The 23979-nt window shown below is 40.1% G+C and overlaps 1 pseudogene; it reads left to right on the forward strand.

The window, feature by feature from the left end:
- LOC149867458 (dynein axonemal heavy chain 11-like) overlaps nucleotides 1–23979 on the forward strand; it is a 291701-nt pseudogene that overhangs the window by 78492 nt on the left and 189230 nt on the right.

The following is a 23979-nucleotide window of genomic DNA, read 5'->3' on the forward strand; positions in this document are numbered from 1 at the left end:
GGGTGTGGCAGAAAGCTGAATTGTTCTGTATTTTCTGTATAATCTTAATTGATTAGAATATCACCTTTATTCACTACAGAGACACTACCTTTCTTTATGATGGATACAACAGCAGGAGAGCAAACTGTTGAAATTGATACACTTTGTGCAGACCTGAAAGGAGATTTTTGCCCTAATTTCACACAATAGTAGAAACTTCCTTTAAATTTTCCTAACCAGCTGCTAGAATAGCTCTTGTTGTTAGATTGTAAGGGCTCTATTGTGGCTTTTAAGCCAGAGCCCGCAGTAGGGGATGTGTAGAGATGCACCGTCCCTGAGAAGCTCCTGGAGGAATTGTGCTTGAGGACAAGTATGATTATTGAAGTCTAAAAATGGAACAGGGCCATTTGTAATCACCCAGCCGTTCTCTCTGCCAATGCAGGATAGTTCCCTCCCAGACATTCCTAGTTCTTTGTCCAGTCTAATTTTTAAAGTCCCAAGTGTTGGGGTTTCCAACACTTCCCTTGGGAATTTATTACCTCTTTTTTCTGTTGTGGGAGATCACATAGCAGCAGCCATGATGACACCTCTCAGTACAATGTAGCGTGAACACCTTTTGCACTGACATCTGCTTACTAGTCAGTTGGTGAGGAAGGAGAGGTGGGGCAAGGGCCGCAGGGTCTTAAGATATGCTAGAGTGTTTGGTGTTCCACTTGCCCTGAGACAGCAAGAAGTAGTTTTTTGATGTTTTCACCTTTTAAACAGTGTTTCATTTTGTTCAGTGTATGATACGATGTAGAATTGTTAAGCTATATAATTCAGTGAGTTTAATTTATGGTTCATTCCAAAAAGTTACCTCATTTTCTGGGTGGCAACAACTCTGCCAACCAGTTAAACTGGTGAGAAAATTCTAGTGTGTTTTGTTCTCTTTTTAAAGGCTGATAAAACCTTCCCTGTATTATTTTTCATTCAGTGAATGATAATTTTGCATTAGTTTATCCTGATAACTTTTGATATTGCAACTGTACTTGGGCTTCAATGATCAAATAAATTATAGTAAAATTTTAATTATTTGTAAAGCAGCCATAGAACTTTCTCAAGTAATTTTCATCTGTAGTGTAGACTTGACCTCAGTCCTGCAAAGATTCACTCATACTTAATTTTAAGCATGATCCTATGGATCTAGTGTAAGCAATCCTGTGGATCTTGAATAAGCAATATAATGCACATGTATAATGGTAAACTCAGAGCTTACAAGGTCCACAGGATAAGCTTTGACAGAGAGACCTAAGATGTGACAGGATAGGCTTGTGGACTTCTAAAGTACTGTGAACGTTGTAATCCCTATGGATATTGGTCTTCTCACGTGAATAGTGCAAATGGGATTTGCCCCCATGCTAAGAAGTATGTAATTTACTACAATGCACAAATCCTTAAATAATGATTTATAATAGTCATGCAAAAAGAACTAATCCATAAGGATTAAACTACTGCTGGCATATTTACTAGATTTTTTAGAAGCACCGTATAAAACAAGCTATAAGTTTTAATGTATTCTGTGAACAAAATATAGTTTAAAAATTGGCATCTTTTCATTTTGAAAACTGTTTTATTTCCATAATGAAATGTAGCTTGTTGTCTTAACCTCAATTTAAGAGAGAAAAAAATATTCTAGCCTACGATTAGCAGAGGAAATTTCAGGCCAAGCAAGACCTTACTGTGTAAGTTTCGTAGGAGAAAAAAACAAGTTTGCTTAGAAGGGGAAATTCCTCAGACTTGTTATGATTTCCATAGCTACATGAAAAATGGAAAAATCATCAAAACGCTTGCAGTTTTTTTAATATCTGTGGTACTGGAAATCCTTGGTGGAAAGATAGATTTGTTCAAGTGACCACAGTAGTGTTTCATGAAAAAGTTTTATAACATTAGTTGTATTTGAAATGGCAAAGTATTTGGGTATGACATAAGCTTTGGTTACATACAAACATGGAACTGTGAAAGTGAGTTCTTAAAATGATTTTGTATTTAGGTTCTAAATCTAGCAAGTAATGAACATATTTTATTAACATCATCCATGTGATTAGTATTTAAAATCAGTCATCTTCAGGCAGCAACTCCAACCACAGTATCGAGAGATGGTATCCTCTGTGTGAATGCACAATACTTAGGCTGGAGTCTGAGAGTATGATTAGCAGATTAGCCTACTAAAAAAGGATGGCAATTTATAAAAACCAGAATGAAGGCAGAAGGATTTTGTATAGCTTTTTACCAGATTTACACAAGTATAACTGATGATTATCTGACAATGTAACTAAAATGCTTGTTTCTGACAATGTACCTGAGATCAGAGTCTGGTACCACATACTTCAGTTTAATAGGGCTAGATTGTATGAAGCTGCAGTGTCTTAGGAAGGAACACTGAAGAGATTTTCCCTCTGAGAGATGCACAAAATCTCCAATGCTGCTCTTGGCATATGGTGGTGAGGTAGCCCATCTTTTCCATTTATCAGACTGCTCTTCCTTTATCTTTTGCCATTGCCAAATCTACTTTGCAGTTTGATGTGGAACTGAGGGAGTAAGCATAATCCCTGTGCACAGTCCTACCCAGTATGACTCCCTCTTCCTCCTTCTGTGAACCAAAGACTAAAGCATTCATACACACACACAAATATAGGTATATATACACTATGAATGACATAGGCCAGCATTTATTCATCACAATGGATTTTTAATAGGGTTATTTTGTAATCTACACATTCCCCATTTGCTGTTCTGTATTACTTCTGTAAAACATTTTTGTATATACTGTTCAAAAATGTTTGTGCATCATCAGACAAAACTCTTGGGGTAGAAGTGATATCTTTTATTAGACCAACTAACAATAGCAAAAAAACCCCCAAAATTCTTTGCAAGTTTTGGGCCCAAACATCCTTCCTCAGACATAGGAGAATTCAAAGATAGTAAAAGTTCTACCAAGTAGAAATGAAACTTCATCTTGCAGAGGAGAGGTAAAAGATGGTAGCATTCCCTTGAGTATAACAGTCCATTTTAAAAAAGGTTGCTCTGTCAGTATGCAAAGTAGGCACAGGCAATAAGTTGAAGCCATCTCGTTATCTAATGAGGTCCATTACAGGCAGGGTGTTGAATTGTGCTTCTATCTTGTTCAGCTGTGAAGTTTTCATTTCAAAATGGCTAATTACAATATCTTCCATGTTTTAGGGACATTGGTGTTAGCTGTGTTGGTCTAAAAGCGTAGGCAGAAAAAACTCTTGGGGTAGAAGCAATATCATTTATTGGATCAACTTTTGTAGGAGTTACTCAGGGCTAAATTTTTCACTCCTGTAGTGACTTTATAACCATTTTGCCACCCCTCACTATCCCTTTATTTAAATATGGATCTTAGCCATGTATTATTTATAGCTGTTTCTAATATTTGCTAGATGGACAGTTATGGTCCATAGTTGGGCATGGTTCACAGCCTCATTGTGGCGTTAACAGAGCATTATTTATGTCACCATATGATTTCTATTGCAAGCTGATTTGAAAAAGGAATTTCTGTTAATAAGTTAAAATGAATTAGGAACTTTGGTCAAATTGATACTGAGAACACGTGTGTACAATTCCATTCACATCAGTTAGGTTGCACCTGTTTGTGCCAGTTCTGAATATGGCCTGCTGAATTCTTCTTCAAAAATAAATAAAATAAATGAGAGCACTGCAGTGCAAACATGCATCTGCAAATATTGCCAGTCACAAAGTTAAACCTTTGGAGCAGAGACAATGGAGAAGATTTGTCAAGTTGTACAGTTGTTACCGATAGATGACATTGTCTGCCAGCTTTACATATTCTCGGCTTCTTTTTATGGGCCACAAGAGTCATATTTTCTGTCATTTGCAGTGTGAGGCTTGGAACATTTTTTGGCAAAGTCAGGGAGACTGGAGTGTTGAAAGTGAGCCAGCACAGTCAGGCAGCTGCTTTTTTATTTGAATTTCAGACTAGTTTTTGCAGCTGATAGGTTGTGAAAATTGCATTGTATCCTGTTGATATCTACATGCTTTGGTTTGTGGTTGAATTAGTGGCTACTGCTCAGGGAGTAGCCACAGTCCCAAGCAGAATCCATCTGGACCATTCCATGGAAGATGTTGATAAAATTGCCTGTGTGGTAAGCGCATTGCATGCCTCATCCTGCAAGGTGCTGTGCCTCTGTATATTCTATTGGGAAAGCAGTAGCAGCATTATGCCATCATTCAATAATACTACATTAAGTGAAACAAATTAAATGAGTGGAAATGCTAAATTAATACTCTTAGTTAAATTCTACAATCAGATGTAAGAGCAGAGTTTCCAGCAATAAGGATTAATCATTACAGCAGTATAAATTCTCAGTATCTGACATTATTCTCTCATTGTTACTTGTTCTATATATCTAGATATGTGATTCTTGGACTGACACTCACAAAGTGCAGTCTGAAAAAGCAAATCTTACCATCCTGTTTGATAAGTATGTTCCATATTGTCTTGAGCAATTCCAGTGCAACCTCAAAACTGTCATTCCCATTCCTAAAAACAGTATGGTCCAGGTAACAATAACAGAACCTCCACTATGCTACTTCCCATTAGATCTGATTTATTTAAAAGAACATCTCCAATTTGGTGTGATAAAACATCCTGATAAGGACTGTCTGATTTTATCTGTGACATTTTCTAGCAAGTTTTTTTTTATTTTGCAATTTCATCCTAGCCTGAAAACATCTTTAAATAGTAGCTGCCACCCAGTTACAGTGCTCAGGCTAGCAAACAGTCCTAGAGTACTAATGACACTACTCACACTAATAGCTAGATAAACACTCTCATTGCCTTGCCAGGTCTAGGAGTACTAATATTGGCTAAATTCATCATTTATTTTTATTTCATATAAACTAGGGGTACACTCTTTCTCACACTCACATCCCCACACCCTCTTCAACTGCTACAGAGTGAAATGGCAGCCAATAGTAAGTTACCTTAGTATATATTATATATGAGTAAGTACCATGTTTCCTTCCATCCACTTCCAGAGCACTCATTTTTATTCATATCGACTTTTGTCAATTCACTCAGCCTCTGACTGGTTTGCTATTGTTACCCCAAATTAACCAGATCTACTTTTGGCCAAAGGTCTGTCTCCCCAACATCAATTTAATGCACTTTGTCCACTTGCCTGAGCACAAAGGGAAACATTTAATAAATGATAAAAAGAACACATTCTGCCCTCCAGAGCAAAGAAAGGAGTTGTGGCGTAAGAAATAAGGTGAAAACGTATTACTAATCCTTCTTTTTATGCAGTGTTTATGAGAGCAACCCTAAATGATGTAACTTGATGTGAACTCAATTTCAAGTCAGATATCCACATTATGACTCCCTGGTAGATTCAGCTCTGAGTACAGCTGAATCCCTCTAGACTACTTATGGCTTTATCCTTCTTGACTACGACAGGACCTGCACTAACTCCACTAGGAACTACTCTTTTCAGCACTGACTTTTCATAAAGTTTCATTTATCCAAAATAAACCAATATCTTAGCTGATGTATGGTTTATTTATACAAGGAGCCAAGCAGTACACAATCGGCCCATGTCCTTGGATTCCTGTGCCCACTAACATTCATCTATTATCGCTTGTCAGTGCCGAGAGAGTGAATTCTTTGGTGAATTCTTTTTCTTTTGTGTGAGTCACTGTTTTAAGAATCAGTATTCACCTCAGAAAACCCAACAGGGCTGGAAAATATAATCCTTTGTAAGCAAGAAGTATAACAAGTGATTAGGATGTTGTTGTTTCAGAGCAATACAGTGTCTTTATTCATATGCATGTCTCTCTTTCAAAGGTTTTTTCTCTCCATGAAATATCCCTATTTCTTTTCAGATTCCAGTTTTTTAATTTGCTTTAGTTCTGTTATAACGTAAATTGGCCCTCTTAAAATTCAAAAATTCCTCTGCCAAATATTTCAGTTTCTCCAACTAATTTTACTAAAATGTTTTGTTGCTTAATCTGAGACAGTTTCACAACACATCATGAAAATCTTTCTGCACACTGTTCGAGTGTTTTGCAAATAGACCTAAATCCAAGTAAATATTCAGGGTCAAACCTGAATTAATAACTGGGACAGCTTAGAGCAAAGAAAACAAACAGCCCTAGCCGTGTTTACAGGATGGGACGTTTTTCTTGTCAGTGCAAGGTAGGATACTTCAGGAGGATTAGTGGAATAACGTGGGGAAAGCACTGTGCTCTGCCTCTCCTACTGACAGGAGCCGTGACTGCTAGAAGGCCTGATCTCACCCTAGCTAGCAGATCATGTTTCCTTGGGACTAGTGTTACAGACAGGTGTCTGTGCTGTCCAAAGCAATATGTCCTTTTCCTTCCCTCTCCTACCTCCATTTCTCAAGCCAAGCTGTAAATCATGCATCTTTAAGAACTCATTGTCAAATATCCTTTTGACATATACTGGGAGATTCTGAATATTTACACAAAACTGCAATATTCCTTTTCCAAATTAAAGCCTGCTGTTCTTCTCTAGAATTCATGAGAACTTGTTACAGTATGCATGTACTGCCTTTTAATGTATGAATGGTAAAGAAAAGAACCCAGTGATTTTTGTGATTTCATGAGGCAATTTGTCAGATGATTCTCTATGCCTCAGAAGCACAGTTCGCTTGCTGCCATCTTTTATACGGGCAGCAATTTGTTCTTCGTGTTGAGCAACCGCACGTTCTGGTGGAGGGAAGGGAGTTCTCAAGGTAAAAAAATTAAGAGAATTATTAAATTCTCACTGAATGAAAAAAAAGCCTGCTGGAGTTATAAGTGACTTGCTGGCACCGTTCAGAAGCAAGGAAGCCCGCAGTTGGTCAGTTCTACTTCGATCAGTAATGATCATGTCAAACAGTAGGAATTACTGTAGAGAGGGCTTCCAGGACATATGGATAATTAGACCAAATCCCCCATAAATTTAAAAAAAACCCACCCCTATTTCGCAGACTTTTTTGTATGAAAGTGTAGTTGTTATACTCTTTAGTGAGTTTCAGAGTAAGTCACTGAGGATATATATTTTATTTAACTATCTGGATCAAATGGTTCCACTGTGAAAAAGAACGGGCAGAAGTTAAAAACAAAACTTTTTTAATAATAGACTAGAGATAGGGTCAAACTGCAACATTCAAATTGGACTTGGGCTTTTGAACACTGAAAAAGTTCTGTTGTGTTTGTTCCAGGGCTTTGTTTCAGGAAGATTTCTCACATGTATAATAAAATTACATTTATTTACACCCATGCATCAATAGGCAGATGTACTTTTCTTTGGAAGAAAAATATTAATTTAATTTTATTTCTAATTTTTAAATCATTTTCTAGTTTTCTTCACAGCGGTGCTATAAGACTTAATGTTTGGTAAATCTCTCTTCTACCTTTATTAAAGGTGCTATAGAACTGGAAACTGCTATTGGTATCATATTAATAACATACAAAATTGGCGAGGACTTTAATAAAACCTTTTTCTTCTGTTTTCCTTTATTAAAGACTTTGTGCTTATTACTGAATCATCTTCTAATACCAGAGAACACTTCCCCGACTCTCTTTGTGAGCTCTGAGATATAGTTTCATCTGGGCCTTTGGGGGAGTGCTCTCCTCCAAGATCAGGTGAGTGTCTGAATTCAGAGAAGGATATCTGAATATGCCATCCACTTTCCACATATGTACTTGTTGTGATTCTCATGTAACTTAGTGCATTCTGGGTTTTGTTTGAAACTGGAAATGATGAAATATTATGAAAGCAGCTATTATTGTGAAGTACAGTAGATGCAAAATATGAAGTCCTATCATGAATTTTAGACCAATTTTTAGATGCAAGTTGGTTCAGTTAAGTTTGAGGTAGACCTTAACATACATGTAAAACATACGTGCTCGTTGACATGCAACCCATGAACTGTTCAAGACTGCTTGCCTATCTCTAGTGTTGTGTACCGTATAAATGATAACAGAGACTAGCCACATTTCTTGATTTTTTTCTTACTTGGAATTGGTTATCCCATAGAATTTAGTAAGTGGTGGATCAAAGAAATGAGAACAATAAAATTTCTTTCCCAAAGGACAATTTTTGATTACTTCATTGACCCTAAAACAAAGAAATGTATTCCATGGGCATAAAAAATTCCAGACAGAAATGGAACCAGATGTCCCTCTCCAGGTATGATCTAGCATAATAAAGTAATAAGAAAAGCAGCATAGTTATGGATATTATTGTACGATTCTGGGAGGCCTGCAAGGCAGAATGTTGACGTTCAAGTGACATTAATCACCAAAGCTGTTCTGTAATTACTAGAAATGGAGTACCAATGGAGAAGTGTTACTATTATGAAACAGAATTTACAAATGCACACTGTGTTTATTGGACATCACTGAGTGATGAATGACATCGCAGGCAATCTGAGACTACCCCTCTAAAAATTCGTATTAATATTATATATAATGAATTTGCCACTTTCACGTGGAAGGATCCTAGTGAGCTTTCAGTCAGACCTGAAATGCAGCTATTTCTGAGGATGAGAGCAGCAGCCTTTCTGCATGAACACCACAATACAGGCATTATTTGAGATGGGAAATTAAAGATAATTCCTCCAATTGGCACTGAGGGAGTGTTAAAATAGGGAATGTGCAGTTATTCAACTTACTGTTTGGACCATAATGACCACAAATAGAAAGAACTAACTTCCATTGTGAAAATAGGCACGTCAGCAATGCAACATGCTGCTGCACCAAGCTGGAGCATTGGGTTAGTAGCATCTTGGGAGGACTATTAAATCAGCAATTTTAAATCAGCAGTATTACTTTGAGAAGATCCTAGGTTTAACCTGGGTTGTCTTCTGTTTAAATACTAACTTTATCCACCTTTCCTTAGTCTGATAATCTCAGATCTGTATGTGGTTTGGGATGCCATGTCCATAAGGGTGTAATACAGGGAACAAATGCTATTTTGTGCACAGTCAACAGGTGAAGCTTGGAAATGTTTGTTAGTGTTAGAGTGATGTTGTAGCCAGGATTCACACATTTCTATGAATTTTCTAATTGTATAACTTTGTTATTCCTAGCCCTTATATGTGTATGCATGAGTAGAGAGATTGATAGGAAAAGAGCGCAGTGAAAGAATACCTTATGTACAAGACTGGGTGCAATTGTAGTCTATAGGTTTAGTGAACCATTTATACCTGTAGTGATGCTTGGATGATGAACATTCTTGTGCAAAGAAAGAACTGAATGAGAAGATCAGGGGAGTTTTAATCATGTAGTAGGTAGGTATGTTTTGGTCTAAAGACTGCCCAGGGATGGGCACAGTAACTCACTGTGACAAGGTCTACAATTTCTTAGCCAAGGAATCTCTCCTCACACCTGTAGTTCATTAGTTATTTTATCTAACAGTGCCTTTTTGATTAAGTATCAGCCAGATTGGGTCCAAAAGGCAAATCAGTATGTCTAGGCTTTTCCTCAACATATGTGCAGAGATGGAGCAAGAGCCATTGGTTTTTTGACCTTTCCTTGGCTGAAATTACTGTCCTTTTCCCCTGCATGTGGTCTCCTCTTTGGACAAATTCTTTCTTTCCTATTCTCAAAGTGTATGTTTTTCCCACTGATATTGATCTGTGGATTTCATTTTATAGAGCCTTTCCTGATGGGTGTATTCAAGTTCATGAAGCATGGTCTAAGCACCCTACTCGTGTAATCTGTGTTATTATGAATAATGCCTGTCTTAAACACAGCCTGGTCATGATACCAGCACGTGTCTGGTAATGGGTGAGGATGTTTACAATAGATTTGGTATGTTTGAATCTTACCTTAGTTTGGTAAATCATGATGTTCTCTATGGAAGTTAGTCAACTCTCCTCTGTGTCAAACTGCCATGAGATTGAGCTTGGGTCCTATGTAGTTTCCTAGTATAACAAAATAGACCTTGAAATGTTTTGTATCTTTTTTCGTTCCCCTAGAACTTCCATTTCTTTCTGCGCTCATCTTTCAACCATCCTGAAAGACTGTATAACAAAGTTAGTGACTTTCCCTCTGGCCCTTGAGGGCTGCATGCAACTCCCCATGGAATCCAAAAGTTCTGTTCCAAGCATTAGGTATAACAGATACTAGGGTGTGATTTCTCTTTTTCTCTCCCCTCTCCATGAGCTACTGAAATGAACTGTTGGTAGACTCCCTGTCCTACCTATATTTTAAATTTAGCTTTGGCATAAGCAGGCACTGTTTTTGGTGGAGTTTACCAGAGCTGAATCTAAGCATAATATTTATCTATTCCAGATTGAACAGGTCTATTTAGGAATCTGTTCATTATTTACTTGTCTGCACAAATTGTCTGTTCAGCATCCACCTGGAGTCTCTTTTTAAAAATTATTATTTTTGCATTCTCAAATTGGGCTAAAAGAAAACCCTCAAGGTTGACAAGGACTGAGATTGACAGAACTATGGCTCTTTGAACTCCCTGTTGTCCATTTAAATTTTAATGTTTCTATCATTTGTTCCTCAGTGTAAATTAACAGCCATGGCAGTGCGTTGGGTTTCTTTTCTGAAGTCAAGACTTTAAATTTAATTCAATAGCCTAGATTTACAGCTATTCTATATTTCACAAGGCAGAATCAATAATGTGACTGAAGTGAAGAAGATAAAAATTTATGGTATCTTGCAATTTAATGGTTGAAAAGATGCAATTGGAGAGATCATAAATTGTGAAGGAGTTTATGCTTCATTGCTCCTGATTCAGTGCTTGCTGTTAGAACTTGATTTGTGACTATTCACAAGGTGTGATTAATGGTGTGATCGATGCTTGCTTCAGTGCAGTAAAGCAGTTGTAATGCTCTTCATTAGAATAAATAAAATAAATTGACTGAAGCTTTATAAAAACTGTGTAACATTTAAAATCTAAAATGTCAATTTTTTTTCCTGTTACAATTTAGGTTTCTTCAGGCAGTTTCCACCTACATCACATCACTCATTGTCATTCTTTTTGGATATTATAGAAATCCATGTGGGTTTGGGTTAGCTTTATGTAAAGCTCACTGAAGAGGAAAAAAAAGAGAGAGGTTGAATAGGACTGACTGGAGCCTAGGATATGCTGGTGGCTGTGTTTTGCCATTCTGTAAATGTACATTTATTCTCCTTTAACATGTGCAAGTTCAAAGGAATCAAGGCAGAAAACGACCCTTCCATACACAGTTCTGTTAAAAAAACAATACATATTAATAATTTTCATTGTTTTTAAATAGGGTGGATGTACAATCTGCAGCACAGCAGAGACAATGAGGATAAAGGGGCATTTTTAGTCAGTTTTTTTTGTTTAAGAATGTATATTGCATAACCCATAAAACAGGCAGAGGGATATAAGAAAACCACAACAGCTATGAAAGGCAGTGAGATGCAATGATTTTGATATACTTATAAGAAGAACTGGGCTCCAGAAGGTGCAAACAAGGAATAGGCAAACTAAGATGCCTTGTACATGCCATTTAAACACCTTCTCAATATATGCATCAATTTGATGTTTAAAAACTTCTCAGTTTATATAAGCTGTATAAAATCTGGGGATGATGAAGCCATATTGTGAAATTTAGGGAAAATTCTAGAGTGGCTCAAATCCAGGGCTCCTCTCTCTACTTCAGTCCTGTTTGCTTGTGACAGTCTCATTGAGAGATGAACCTTTTAATTACCGGGAGAGATTCATGAGGTTTTCCCAGTGCTCCCTTGTTTTCACTGATCCCATGGATAAAAACTGTCTGTCTCCCAAACCCTTTGTTGTGACTCATTTTATGATCTCAGGTTTGCCACTGCTTTTAATAGGAGCTAGAAGTAAATATAAACATGCTGGTAAGAAAAGTGATGCTAGTTTTAAGAGAATCTTTTTCTTTGGCTATCCCTCAATATGAGGATGGTGTCTGCTGTGCCGGGGGAGGGGTATACATTCAATACCCAGCCCCATTCCAGGAAGAAGGCAGTCACAGATGAGAATCAAAATCACAGCAAGATAGATGGAGAAAAGGGTTGGGGTGATGACAGAGCCCTGCTTGACACCAGTATGGGTGGTAAATGGGTCTGTCTTTGATCCATTGGAAAGGACTATGGTGGTCATCACATCATGAAGCAGCCTGAGGACACTGATGAATACTCATAATGCAGTGAACTAAAAAGTTCCTGTAATTCATAGATCTTAATAAAAGCTGGAGGAGAAGCATCAGTGAGCCATGCACTTGGCCGGTTTGAATTGCACAGAAAATACATTTGGAGAAACTTTCAGTATCTTTGAGATGTGGCTACATTAGAGATAGAGTTTCTACTGTTGTGCACACCAGTTACAGTGTAGCTGTTGTAATCTCAATAGAGTACCATATACTCTGCCATCTCAGGATGAGAGTTTATTTTACCTTTTACAAATAGCATCAAAATTCAAGTGTTAGGCATTAGGGCTGTGAGAAACTTTGGTTGCTGATTCAATTTGGAGGAGATTCAGCCTGATTCAGTGGCCAAATCTCCAAATCAGAATCGAATCAAGAGACCCATTAATCTCTCCAAATTGAATTGGAAGCTTCTGAATTGATTCAGAGAGATTCGGAGAGGTTTGATGATTCGTCCATAGATGCAACTTTATATGGTTTTTCTACCTACCTTGAGGTACCAGGCGTGGCTTGTGAACGCTGAGATGGTGGGGGAGTGTTCCCCGTGCACTCGATGGTGGACCCAGAAGTGGACCAGAACTACTTCTGGTCCACTTCTGGGTCCACCGCAGAGCGCGCGGGGGACCTCCAAACCCACTAGCTCTGTGACTGGTGCCTTCTGGATCAGAGAGGGCACCCAGGGTCCCCCTGTGGCCAATTGCTGGGCCAGAGGGTATGGGGGGGGTCCCCCAAATGCTTGCTGGTGGACCCGGAAGTGAACCAGGTCTGTCGCCAAGCACATAGGGGACCCATGGGATGCTCCATCCACCCCAGCATCTCAACATTCATGAGCTGCACCTAGTACCTCAAGGTATGTAGAATAAACCATATAAAGCTGTGTCTATGGCCAAATCGCTGATTCTCTGAATCAGAATCTTACCAGGACAGTGATCTGAATCAGCAAATTGAATCACTGTCCTCTGAATCAGGCCAAATCCGAACTGAATACTGCCCACTTCACACACCCCTATTAGTCATAGTTTAAATCTTTCTGATGAAGAAGATACTCCCATCTCAGACATTTATCTTAGAATGAAATCCCAGTCACTCACATAAATAGACAGCCTTTGTATATAACCCCTGCGTAGACGCTTCATAACTGCAATAACAGCCATGGGCGACTGGTGCAACCATAGTTGGGGGGGACACATGCCCCTCCAGTGACCAGTCAATGACTGGGGAGGATTCCCCTGCGGCCAATCTCACTGACTGGGAGGCGTCCTGACACAGCCAATCTCGCTGACCGGGGAGGGGGTCCCCCACAGCAGATTTCACCAATAGTGGGGGTTCCTGGCACTCTTACCCCTGTGCAACCCATACATGTCACCACTGACTACAGCCACTGGAAAATTGTTGTGTCCGAGTAGCTCCCACCATATGGTGTTTTAGCTTGTCAATAGTTGTACTTACTGGATCTGCTAGCCTTGCCTCTAATCATTCCCACCACTGCAGAAAGGCCAGAAAGCTTTGCTGAATGGAAAAGATATAGAGCAAGGCCCTTTCACAACCTCCCTGCTGCCCCAGGGCAGTGTAACCATGGATTTATTGAGTTTTGAGCTTTCCATGAGCTTTCTATGTTCTTAAAAGACAGGGAAGGGCAGGATAGTCTGTTTTTGAACTAGGAGTTTTCTCTTGAATGTATTTATGTCTTTATCTTGGAGGCCTGCAATACCTATACATTTTTGAGTAGGGAAAACTTAGAAAAAACTGTCCTGAGTAGCCAGTAGACAGAGGTATAGTATGGGTATAGTATCGTGCTTGAGCAAAGAGATCTGTATAGAGGCTGTACAGTGAGGAGCTTATTACATGACAGAGAAAGCAAACTGCCCTCACAGATGGATTGTTGTCTTGGCATCTTGGACAACTGCTCAGCCATCAGTGTCCTGAGCCTTTCCTTTCCAGTTGCTAAAGGCTTCTGTAGCAGTATATGTACGTACCAGTGTATTATTATATCTATTGTACCACAACACACAAAGTCACCTGGCTACTAACTAAACATTGTTTTCTTCTCTCCCAATTCCGTAAAATTTGTCTTGAAAGAAGTGTATGAGAAATAGCAAGGGACCTTCCATAATCAATTGTCATCTTACTTTACCTTAGGTGTTTGTACTACCACTCGCTCATCACCATAGTATCTGCGTACTTTCCACATAAAATCAATAGCAATAGAAAAGCCCTTAAGAGATTTCATGGAGTGTCTGGCACATCTCCCTTCAGGGGTATAATCTGTGTTTGGGGGAGGGATTTTGGTGTTGATTTTTTTTTTAACTTTGCTTAATTTCCTATTACTTACCTACGTGCATGCAGACACATACATGAATGCACGTACACACAGACATATGCGCTCACACACTATATTAATAGAATGCTGTCATTATATTGATGAGAGATATTTTTAACTGAGAGCTTTACCAGGAGAGTAGAGCTCTGTTTGTTCAAACACTGCATGCAGTAAGTTTCAATGCTAAGGAATTGTCTACATGGGAAAGATTTTGCAAAATAAGTCAGGGTTTGAACTTAAAATGCAATAGCCATTTCACAATCCTAAGTTTGGTGCCTATACTTTAAAAGGGAGAGTTGTTCAAGGATTCAGAGAAGTTCAGAACTGTCAGAATTGAGCAGGGGGGCCAGGAAAGGGAGAGAGGGGTTGGGGGCCAGCCAGTAGGAAGTGTCAAAGAATTTTTACCTGAAATCCTGCCATTTTCCCAGGATGAGGCTGCACTGATGTGCCTACTCAAAGCACCAAGTTGGATATATATGCCAAGTTGGCCCTTGTTAGGCTAACTTTTTTTTTCTTTTAAAATGTACGTGGAGGAGAAGGAGCTGTCTACCTTTTATCTTATAGTCTAATGGTTGGAGCACTTGCCCAGAAACCCAGGACACTTTTATACATGCTCCAGGGGTAGTGGAGGCAGCACTTGGATTAGAGCAACTCCAAGAGCTGCTCTAATTAAAGCACGTCAGTGCCTTGAGTATCAGCATCCTTGTGCTTCAAAATGGTGGCAAGGGAGCTTGAACTAAGGCTCGTTTGATGAACTTTAGTTCAAGCACCCCTGCTGCCATTTTGAAGTGCAGGGACACTGATACATGAGATGTGGGAGGAAGCTGGAGTGTGGTAATTACCATGCTCCAAGAGACTTGATTAATTGTCTGCTCCAGTGCACTGTAATTACAGCACATCAGAACAGCCTCCATGCTCAGATACAGGCACCCCAAGGTTCTAGATCATCATCGGCTATGAAGGCAGTTCAAACCCTCTTCCCTTATCTCCTAACCAACAAAATATTGACAAGGCTGAGCTTAGTGCACTTAACTTCCCTTCTTTTGAAGCTGTGCATCTGAGAGTAGAAAACTCAGGGACCAGAAGAAGGGAGGGTAAGCAAGAAGGATCATGACTCTGTAGCCTGGTGATGGAGGCAGTGCCCTGAAAAGGAAGGGAAAGTCCTAGGTTCCAGTCCTTGATCCTACTCTGTTTATGTATTTTACATCAAATGCCTATTAGATAAGAGACACTAATAGTAAATAATGTGAAGATGTTTAGTGATTCAGAGAGGAAAGGCATTCTCATGTATTGGACTTGTTTTCCTTCCTGAGAAGCATTTTTTTCTGTATAGACTCAACCTAGAAGCAAATTAATATTTATCTTTGTGAAGAGAAGGCAGGTCAACAGGCACTGACCAGCTGGGGTGGGATGTGGGACAGAGCCATGAACAGCCCTGGAGGGGGGCCGTAGGAACAGGGGAAGGGTGGCTCCCAGCACTGCATGCACTCCTGGGCAAGCATGGGGGCAGGGGCGTGTGCTCCCCAGATCTGTGTGCAGGGCGTGGGCATTCTGCCAATGCAGGCCTTGTCCTGGGCACCAAACTTTGTTGCTACAGCACTGGTGCTAGCATTCAAATAGCACTGTTCCTTAGAGGTGCTCAAAGACCTCAGAGTGCCACTATTTCCATTTTTAAGATGGAGAAATGGAGAGACAGAATGACCCACCCAATGCTATGCAGACCCTCATTTTTTTTCTTGTAGTCCTAAGTCCTGTTCACTGAACTCTGTTACTTCTCTTACCGATGGAGAAAGCGCACAACTTTCTCAGGGTTAGTCCCTTATGCTTCATTTAATAGGCAAGTTAGTGCAACATTACCTATGCTGGCAGTAACTAACATAAAATGTGTTGAAAAACTGTCATAACTGAATCAGCTCTTGTGGTTTTTATGGTGGCTGTTGCTGTTTAAGAGATGCCATTTATTTCTCTGCTGATGATGCAAGCTTGCGGTTTACAGCCAGAGTCTGTCTTTGTTTCCTAAGAGCTAGCACAGTTTCAGTCAAGTGCAGGTGTGGTTATTCATTAGGTTTTTGCAGTACCTGTTTGATATCCACAGCTTTCATGAGAGCTCCTGCTATTGCAACTAGTATACAATCCTGCTGTTATCTTTTGATGAAGTGTTTCTTTCCTGAGAGAGCAAATTATTGTAGAATCATATATTGTGTTGTAGGGTTTTTAAATTCTTTTTCCTATGAAACCCATCTTCCATGGCTATGTTTTCAGTGGCAGAGGCAGAGTCTGTCAGTCCTTGACACATAGGTAACACAAAAAGGAATTATGTTTAGGGATGGACAAAGGCATTCACAAAGACATCGGGAGCATCCTGAGATGTATAAGCATGGTTATACTGCAGCACACCATCAGAGCAACTCAAGTCTAGTTTTACCTCATTAGGTTGTACTTACCTCATTGGGTTGTACTTATATGCACAAGGAAAACAACCAATCTAAGTAATAATTCTGATGTGAAGTGAGGTCTTTCAAGGAGTGGAGCCTGATGTCTTTCTAGAACAAAAAATGTAGAACACTTCTTTGACATAGCTTTCCCCCAGTAATTATTTAAAAATTCCTAAACACCCCTCAACTACTAACTCTCCACTCAGTGAGGTACAATACTGCAAGAGAACAGAGACTCCTTTTACAATTTAACTCCTGAAAGGTATTTGGATGCCCTGGTGCAGTAAGTATACTGCAAAGAGATAAGATAGGAGTTAAAAGGGGGAAAACTGGAGATGCTCCAAAAGAGTTCCTCTCCCCATAAATGTGTTTTTACAACTCCAAATATACTTCAAAACATGATATACAATTGTTATTGTATTATTGTCCTTAATATTGTTTCTGTTTTCAGAAATAACTTCTTACTGATCTTGGCAACAAGATATGCCTAGATGACCAAAACATAAACTGTATATAACTCTGAAACTTCAGATATTTGAAGATGAAATTCACAGTGTCCTTCATAGCTATAGTACCTTTGCTATGGCATGATACTTGGTTCTGATCTCTGTGTGTGCAGAGGGTCAAAAAGGTGATGCCAGTATTCACTGAAAATGCCGGCAGGGGTAAACTCTGCATTTCATTTATCTTGGTGTTATCTCTCAGGGCAAGCTGACAATAGACAAAAATGTGTAGTCATTTTAGGATGCTAGGATTAAAGATTATAGGGGCAAATGGAGGAAGGAAGTAAAGGAAATAAACCTCAATACAATAGTTGAGATGGTACATTTCAGAATAAAACATCATAATGTCTCTGTCATTGATCTGTGACACAGAATAATAGAATAGAGAGAAGGGGAAAAATCTATACTAATTCATTATTGTTTTCTATATCCTAAGAAGCAAGTTATACTAGTCAGGTGGAGCACTGCACAGAGGCAAGTATTGCTGTTTCCGACACTTGGATTAGCACTGCAGCGGGCCATGCAAACATACCCTATTATATTTACTAGTGATTTAGTTTTTAATTTTCCCATGTTGACAATTCCAGGGGGAGGAATTCTTCAGCCTAATATATCTCACTGCCAAGAACATTTTCTTAATATTCAATCTGCCCCTGCCTTAATCTGAACTCATTACTCCTAATTATATGCCTCTTTACCACACATGGTAATTTTTCTTTTTCCTTAGTGTCAACCTCTTTCAAAAAGCTGTGCAATTTGATCTCATCCTCTATTAGTTGTTACTTAGATAACTTCTACATATCTCATCTTTCCTCATAAGTTAGTCTCATCAGGCCCCTGATTATCTTTGTTGCTTTTCTCTCCACTAGTTTTGGTATAACAATCCCTTTCTAGTAATGCAGTGGTTGGAAGTGAACAAAATAGTTCCAGGATAAGTGAACCAGAGAGAAGACTTTCGCCTCCCTGCACCAGACATGAGATATTTGAGTAGGATAGTTCACGTCATATCAATCAGATTAGTCAGTGCTTGTGTTATTCACATACAGCTTCAACCAACATCTACTCAGCCCACTCCCCTACCCAGATTCCTAATAATTTATCTGTTCTTGATTCTGCCCACCCTCCTGCTCAATATTGTCAAGTGAGCAATGAGTTATAACATCTTGAGATGTACATATGGAAATCTACTAGAAAGACTGTCTTCCCCTCCCTGTTATCTCTTTTTGTCAGTTCTCTGTGTCTGTCTAATATCTACTGGTTTCTTCTAGATACCTCACAGTTCATCAGGGGTTGCTCATTTATTAGGAACCAATCATGCATTCATACCTCCTTCCATCTGAAGTGCACTTTTAAATGTTAGACTACACACTAATCAAGTTGAACATGATAATGAGAACACGTTCACATTGTTAAGGTAAATGACCCAATGCACTCATAGTGAAGACATATTTGAACTACAGTTTGTGCTTTGCATTGCAATATTGAACATTCTGGAGACTCTGAGTGCATTGTTTTGTGGCTTCCTTCAAATTTGTGATTATCATTACACTGCTGGTAGAATATTGGCTGTTGCATTGCTGCTTTGGGATACATTTCTAGGTGCCATTAGGTGGGGAGGATTTTATCATAAATTTGTGTTTAAATTAGATTATACAGGCATGAAAAATACCTTTAGCCACTTTTACATCTATGTAGAAGAACAAAAACTGCACTACTGAATGGCATCATCGTCTGAGATCAGATGTCATTGGTCTGCACCTGTGGAAGTAAGCAGGTGTTAATTTCATTGCAAACAGAATTGGGCTCCAGGGCTGTGGTGCAGGTGTTACAAAACAAAAGGGTGAGAAATGAAATCTTGTTTGGAGGGACAGAGTTAGTTTGTCAAAGGTTTCTCTTCTGCATTTTGAATGGGGGATATCCTGTCCAGAGCAGCAGAGAAATTCCGGAGGTAGGTATTTCAAATTCAAGTGAAATCCTAAAATCAATTTGTAGTAGGTGAGGAATTTTATGCTGGGATAGTCACACATGAAAAAAATGAGCTTTTTACGTTAGTAATGGGCTTGGTTCTGCAGCTAATGGATTGCTTATGTGAGCTAAAGAGACACAATTAGGTCTAAGGTCTGAAATCTTGTGCCAGAAAGCTCTGGCTATGTTTACAGGGCAAAATGAAGTTGTGATTGTAGCAGGTGCAGGCATACCTGTGAAGCCATAGAGAGCAGGGCCTTTACTGAAGACTAGCAACCTGAGTGCATATCCAGGATCCCTGGAGGGTTTGCTCTTTAGTGTCTAGCACATATAAAAGCCTATGTTTTCTGTATGTTACCTGTGCTAGATAGATTAATTTTATAAGGTATGCTACCATTACACCTTCATTTTGTTTCATTTAAAGGCATCCTGAGAGTCACAGAACTTATTTAGCTTGCTCTGTGCCTAAGGGGCAGTTTATTATAGAATATTTTTCACCTAGAACAATCCCAGGTGAACCTCTTGGCAGAAGCTGATAGTTTAGGGTGTCTGTACATGTGCTCCAGGGTTGGGGGGAGGTGGGAAGGCACTTTAATTAGAGCTGCTGTTAGAGCCAATTCAATTAAAGAGTGCCCGCAGTGTCAAGTATATTCAGTGTCCTGCCCTTCAAAATGGTATCAGGGGCGCTTTAACTGAAGCTTGTTCAACAAACTTTAGGCGAAGACCGAGCTTTAGTTAAAGCGCTCCTGCCAACATCTTGAAACATGGGGACGCTGAATACACATGATGCGGAAGCTGCTGGAGCATGTTACTTAGCACACTCAGTAGACTCATAGCAGATTCAATTAATCTAGTCTGTTCCAATGCATGCTAATTAGCATGTGTCAGAGCAGAGGACTGTCATTTGTATAAGGGCCCTTAGTATCAGTAAATTCTAGTTAGCCCCTTAGCAGCCTGCAGTATTTCTAAACAATGTAGAAAGGTGTGAATTAGCACTCACCCGTCTTTCTGTGACAGCTGCCAGAAGACGTGGGCAGTGCATCCCCTTATTTTAATCTTTAAAAAGTTCCAGTTCCAATTACTTAGCAATCAATATCTAAGAGCTTTTGGCTATCATTGCCTGTATTAGAAATTCTTATTTATGAGGGCAATTCTTTGTTCAAAATAGCATAAAGCTGAGATGTAGTTCCAAGCCATTTTTTGTTTTATTTATATTTTTTTCATTTGATTAAAATGTAAATGCTAAAATTTACAATTAGCAAAAAGTTCACATCCACCTTGAACACTGCAGACAAAATTCAAGCCTGACTTATCAGTATAGTGCAGGGTAAGAGAGGAGATGGTGGAAAAAGGAACAAGAAAGGAGACTCTATTGTTAGTTTTTCTCTCAAATGAAGTAATAGGAAATTAGGGTTGGAAAGAACCTCAGGAGGTCATCTAGTCTAACCTCCTGCTCAAAGCAGGACCATCTCCAACTACATCAACCTAGCCAAGGCTGTGTCTAGCTGGATTTTAAAAATGTCCAAGGATGGAGAGTCCACAGCCTCTTTGAATAACCTGTTCCAGTGCTTTACTACCCTCCTAGTGAAAGAGTTTTTCCTAACGTCTAACCTAAACTGAGACCATTGCTCCTTGTTCTGTCATCTGCCACCACTGAGAACAGTTTAGCTCCATGCTCTTTTGAACCCCCCCTTCAGGTAGTTGAAGGCACCTATTAAAGCCCCCTCAGTCTTCTCTTTTCTAGACTAAATAAGCCCAGTTCCCTCAGCCCCTCCTTAGAAGTCCTGTGCCCCAGCCCCTGAACCATTTTTGTTGCCCTCTGCTGGACTCTCTCCATCCTTTCTGTAGTGGGGGGGCCCAGAACTGAACATAATACTTTAGATATGGCCTGAATGAGGGAAATAGAGGGGAATAATCACTAGGAGTGTGTGAAATAGGCCATATTCAAATTCGGCTTGAATTGGGGGACAGTGATTTGATTCATTGATTCAGATCACTCTTCTGATTCGATTCGGCCAAATCCGAATCTGAAGATTTAATGCTGATTCAGAGAATAGTGATTCGGCCATAGACACAGCTTTGAATGTTTTTTCTACATACCTCAAAGTACCAGGTGTGGCTTGTGAACACTGTGCTGGTGGGGCAGCTGGAGTATTCCACAGGAGCACGGGGGGGGGAGAGGGGGGCAGAGAGGGGCCCACATGCTTGGTGGCGAACCCAGAAGTGGACCAGAAGTTCTTCTGGTCCACTTCCAGGTCCACTGCTGAGTGCGCAGGGGCCTCCCCTGTGCCCTTCTGGCTCAGTGATCAGCTGCAGGGGGACCCAGGAGGCACCAGTTGCCTAGCTGGAGGGGTGTGGGGGGTGCCCCACGCACTCTGCAGCAGATCCAGAAGTGGACTGGAAGTGCTTCTGGTTCACTTCCCGGTCCACCGCCAAATGGACTGGGGACCCCCCTGCATTCCCGTGGGACTCTCCATCTGCCCCAGAATCTCAGCGTTCACAAGCTGCCTTGTACCTTGAGGTATATAGAAAAAGCATTTAAAGCTGTATCTATGTCCAAATCATTTAATCTCTCTGAATTGGTTTGAAGGGTTCTGATTCAATTCGGAGAGATTAAAGGGTCTCCTGATTCAGTTCAGATTTGGAGATTCAACTGTCGAATTGAGCTGAATCTCCACCGAATTGAATCAGCAACCAAAACTTCGCACAGCCCTAAAAATCACTTTCCTTGATCTGCTGGCAATGCCTCTCTTCTTGCTCCCGGATGTGCTTCCCTCATGCTGGGCATGCAGCTCCTTTTATAAGCTCCAGGACTCTGCCCCTGAAGTCTTCTGGACCTGAGTGTTGCAGTCTTCAATCAGGTCCATGGTGGGGGGAAGGACTCCTCTCCCCCTCCCCTCAGGAAAGGGGCGACTGACCTCCTCTTGCTGCCTCCTGATTGGGGGATGAGCACCACCAATCAAAACAGCAAGATTGCAAGCCTGGGACTCAACCCAAGCTCTAAAAGGCAAGCCTGCTACACTTTTTTTGCATCAACGGCACACTATTGGCTCATATTCAGCTTATTGTCCACTGTAACCTCCAGCTCTTTTCTGCAGAACTGCTACTTAGCCAGTTGGTCTCAAGCCTGTACTGGTGCATGGAATTGTTCCATACTAAGTGCAGGACTTTACATTTCCTCTTATTGAACCTCATGAGATTTCTTTTGGTCAAAAGCTTTGCTAAAGTCAAGGCATGTCATGTCCTCTGAGTCAGTCATCTAATCACAGAAGGCAATCAGATTGGTCAGGCATGACTTTTCCTTGGTGAATCCATGCTGACTGTTCCCAATCACCTTCTTCTCCTCCAAGTGCTTAGAAATGGATTACTTGAGAATCCACTCTATGACTTTTCCAGATACTGAGGTGAGGCTGACTGGTCTTTAGTTCCCTGCATCCTCCTTCTTCCCTTTCTTAAAGAAGGACAGTATATTTGCTCTTTTTCAATTGACCAGGACTTCCCCTGATCACCAAGAGTTTTCAGAGATAATAGCCAGAGGCTCTGCAGCCAGAGCAACCAACTTCCTTAGCAACCTGGGGTTAATCGCATCTGGCCCTATGGACCTGTATGCATATAGTTTTTCTAAATAGTCCTAGTCTGTTCTTTCACTACTGTTGGCTGCTTACCTTTTCCCCCAACAGTGCTGCCAGCTGACCTTGCCAGTGAAGATGGAGGTAAAACATCAGTTTTGATGCCTAGACCTTGATATCATTAGTAGTCTTTGGCCCCACAGGACATAGTGAAGTGTTGTGGAGGTTTACACACTGACTTTCTGAAACAACAGCAAGATGTTGGACTCGAAGTTCCATATGCCAGATGTGTCCACCTTGCACCATGCATGTCACAAGTAGTATGGGCAGTCTCTGTGTGTGGCATTTTATAGAACAGGGAAGGAGCAGGCAACACAATGACAGGTACTTCGGAGCATGGAAAGCAGAGCAGCAGGTCAGACAAGGGAAGGGGATCAGACAGACACCTGGAGAGGGTGTGGGGCTCAATATGTGGCACACCTGCCAAAAATGTTGTCCCCCCACTGCCCTAAGCTATGGTACATTGCTTAGCCCAGGGATGCAGGTACCTTCAGCCTAAGCAATATTCCTTTGTTCACACATTGATACCATTGGTAGTTCAGAAAGGCTAGAATTTTAACCCTTGGCTTTTAAGGAAAAAAATTACGACGAGCTGATTTTAGACTCAGCTTTTTTGTATTTTTGAACACAATGGTCAAAATGTTTTAAGTTTGGCTACTTCTGAGTTTTTTGTACCTCTGGGTTTGAGTCTGGTTCCTAATACTACTTCTTTGTGAGTGCTATAATTTAAAAGATGATATATTTGGTTAATTTTTTGGTGTTGGTTTTGTGGCTTGTATTCCTAACATATAATGAACTGCAAAAAAATGGGCATTATGCCCAAAGTCTCAGAGAGATTTATAATATGCCTGTGAAATATAAACACAAGGAGGCAAACAGGATATCTGAATTTTCTGTAATCTCAGAGTTTAACAGCCTGATGGAAGTGCTAGGAACCCAGCCTTCAGTGAGTGAGAGGAA

The sequence above is a fragment of the Crocodylus siamensis genome, chromosome 4 (assembly GCF_052110815.1).
Source record: "Crocodylus siamensis isolate JL-2025a chromosome 4, ASM5211081v1, whole genome shotgun sequence".
NCBI lineage: Eukaryota > Metazoa > Chordata > Crocodylia > Crocodylidae > Crocodylus > Crocodylus siamensis.